The sequence below is a fragment of the Mesitornis unicolor genome, unplaced genomic scaffold, assembly GCF_000695765.1.
Source record: "Mesitornis unicolor isolate BGI_N332 unplaced genomic scaffold, ASM69576v1 scaffold41635, whole genome shotgun sequence".
Taxonomy (NCBI): Eukaryota; Metazoa; Chordata; class Aves; order Mesitornithiformes; family Mesitornithidae; genus Mesitornis; species Mesitornis unicolor.
In genome coordinates this window covers 446-4068 of record NW_010186926.1, presented here as the reverse complement: position 1 = coordinate 4068, position 3623 = coordinate 446, and positions in this window count along the sequence as shown.

The following is a 3623-nucleotide window of genomic DNA, read 5'->3' as shown; positions in this document are numbered from 1 at the left end:
TTAAGCTCAAGCCCCGCTGCAGCTCCAGCCCAAGAGAGAGAGAGAGATGGGAACTCTTCAGAACCATCAGAAGGGAGCTGCAGCAGAGAAAGGAGAGGGGCGCGAGGAGAACAACTTGAAAAAAACGTCAAGGTTAGTGAAGAAAGAAAGGAGAAGGGAGTGGAGGAGGTGTGCAGAACCGAGGTTCCCCCTGTGGTTGACCCGCCAGCAGCCTATGTAGGTTCAGCGGTGGGGCAGAGCCACATGAAAAAGTGGCTGCCCTGAAGAGGCCGTGACTCCAGGCAGTGTGTCCCGGAGCAGTTCATGTGTGAGGGAACTGCAGCTTTGGGCAGACCCGCATTGGACTTCTGTGGAGGACTTTTCTCCTGTGGGAAGGGCGCCATGTGGAAGCAGAAAGAGAGTGGCAGGAGTCCTCCCCTACCCCTGAAGAGGAAGGAGTGGCAGAGACTGCATGGGATGAACTGACTGCAACCCCTATTCCCATCTGCCTTTGCCGCTGGGCAAGATGTGGGATGGGGATAGGTAAAGAAACTGGGAACAAAGGTATACCAGGGAAGAAGGGAGGCTGGGGGGAAGGTGTTTGACTTTAAGATGGCTGTATCTCTCACTGTTCTACTCTGATGTTACTGGTAACAAATTGATTTATTTATTTTTTCTCTCTATGATGAGTCTGTCTTTTGCCTGTGACTGGAAGTGGTGAAAAAAAACCCTCACAGTCCTTATTTTGTCAAGTCTCCTTCTGTGGGTATTGTGGTGCTCAGTTGCCCACTGGGCCTAAACCTCAACACTTACTAATTTGAAAAGACAAGGCCAATAGTTCACTGTTAACCTTCTCTTTGCAGACAGCCATGTGGGGAAACAGAGGAATAGAGGAGCATTGAAGTCTAACGTGCCTGTTTTGCTCTCTATAATTCATTCCAATGTGGCCTAACATGCTGAGTGTTCATCCGCTGCAAAGCAATTCTTGCCTTCACCTCTCCGGGTTAATGTTATTGCCTTTGCTTTATAATGGGACCTTCTTTTCTGAGCCCAGCTGCCTGGCAGATCTGCAGCTACCACCATGCGATGTCAGGGCTTTTGTTGCAGGCAGGGCCTTGCCCTCCAGTCTTTGACCCTCTTCCCTCGTACAAATAAGTCAGGAGTCCAAACAACCTGAATCCACAAGATTGAGAAATCTCGAGTTTGGACAAGGAAGACATACCAGCTTTCTGGTGCCATTTATTGTATGTTCAGGTTACATACGTAGTAAGTTGTTATTGTGACACTCAATCAACCTCTCTCCAGCTATTGAATCTTAAACAGGGATCAGGGATCACAGGGTTGTTGTGCAACCTTTTATACACTCAGCTGACCCTGACTGGCTCTGATGCCTCAGACTTTCCACTGTCACATACACCAGAAGTAGACACACACCACAGCTGCCGCTGGAAGTATTTGTATCACGTACTCCCGCTGTCTTTCCTGCTGTTCCTAAACAACTGTCTTCCCAGAAGTCTCCTGCCCTCAAGCTAGGGCCTGTCATAAATGGATTATTGGCTAAGGATGTCGCTTTTAACAGGTGGGATTCTGAGAAAAAGGAAACAGCCCACAGCACAAATATGCCCAATATTTGTGGATAGCAGAAATGAAATAAAGAATTAAGAACCATCTCTATATAACAGGGACCTCCTGAAGTCTTAGCTGGTAGGAAAATGTGAAGCTAAGTGCCTGGTGCCAGAAATTAGGCTATCTGATAAAGGATAACCTTGTAAAAAGTCAGTTTTACCAAGAATTCCCTTTCACTGACTCTCTGGTAGACTCTGAGTATCTAAATCAAGGGCCTACTGGTTGGCAGCTGAAGTGCTGGGAACTTAGGAGCTGGCACTGAATACTTACCTTGTTCTTATGCTTGTCCCTAAGCATCCTTTAATAATCACTATCAGGAACAGAGTAATGGATCAGCAGTTTCTTTGTTCTACCCAGAAAGACTGTGATTAGGTTCACCATGTACTTATAACCTGTGTCTTTTCTTCTACTTCCATATGCCCTCTTAAAGGCCAGCTTTCTTTCTCCAGTGCTGTTGAGGTTTACAGATACCAAAACACTCCACAAGATGTGTATTTCAAATATGGACTAAGCGTGAATGCTTACATACATCAGAATGATACTTCAGCCTGGGAATGGATATATATTTTTGAAGCAAGTCCATCTGAAGTTTTGCTGCAGTCAAACTTACCCTATGTTATATTAAGGTTTATAACTCAAAAATAGAAAAATAAAGAGATGTACCACATCTCCTAGAAGCTTCTACAGAAAGGGTTAATTCCTTAAAGGTAGTAAAGGTAGTCCCTTCCTGGAAATATTCAAGACTGCTTGACAGGACCCCTGGATAATCTAATCTAAGGCCTCCAGAATATTGCACAAGATCTCCAGAGGTCCATTCCAACCTAGACTTTTCAATACATTATAGAGTTCAATGAAATTCTGGAAAATTGTAATGTATTTGAAGGTTGTAGCCATGTAGCCTCTTCAAAAACAGCTACATCACCCATAATTAGCTCATCTCACAAATACTTCAGCAGTACTACAACTGTAACTTCATAATAAGCAGACAATGCTTTGAAAAGTTTCTACACAGTATTCTATTAAGTATTTTTCCACCACTCAGCATTATAGCAACATCAACAGAGGGAAGAAATAAAAATCTTGCAAATGGACAAGAGTAAGCTTGTTTCTTTCTGTACCTGAAAAGATGGCTGCATCTATGACCTTTCCGTCTCCTTACTGATGTAGGACTGTAAACCTTGGAGTAACAACATCTATTCTCCCATCTTGGGTTGAAGTCTTATAGATTGTCCTTAAAGATAGTAGGAGTGGGAACCCTCAGACCGTAAAAATATACTGAGACACCTAATATGATTTCTAAAGGCAGATGGATATCTTATTCCTAGCAATTATCAGGTATTTGGGTAGTGCAGAAGTTTACATTGAAATGCATTTCTGAACTTTTAAATTATGGCTTTAAAAATTCAGTCAAAAAGGCACTAAGAATGAACTCTGAAGAGCAGTGTCTAGGAGGGGTGCTTAAAGGAGTGGTCAAACTCAAGCACATACAGATCCTAAAGGGTCTCCCAAAGGTTCCAGTAAGTCATTATTTTGACTTACTACATCTACATCTCAGACAGGAAAGGCTGAGTTGAACTTCTCAATGCAAATCGAGTCTTAACATCAACTGTCAGCAAATCAGAGTTGATGGCAATGTCTTTGAGCTGACTTTAATGTTGCAGAGGTTTTCACGTAATCCCAACTGAGCAATTTCTGCAAGAACATTCACTGGGGGATGTACACACACCCCTGAGGCCCCCTCTAGGTTAGAGTACAAGATTCACATGATCTGCTGCAGACCCAGCTTTAAGGTTTTGGTTTGCTTGAGGTTAGAGAAAGAAAAAAAAATAAAGAAAAATCTCATTGCAAAAGAGTTTCATGAACTCTGAAACACCAACAATGTGTCCACTGTCTAGGCTGATCTGCAAATTCAAAGGAACACATATGGAAAGGGCATTTTATTCAATAACAATGTTTAGAAGAGCCAGAGGTATTAGGAAAATTGGTAGGCTTGTCACCTCCGCATTAAACCTGGGGAG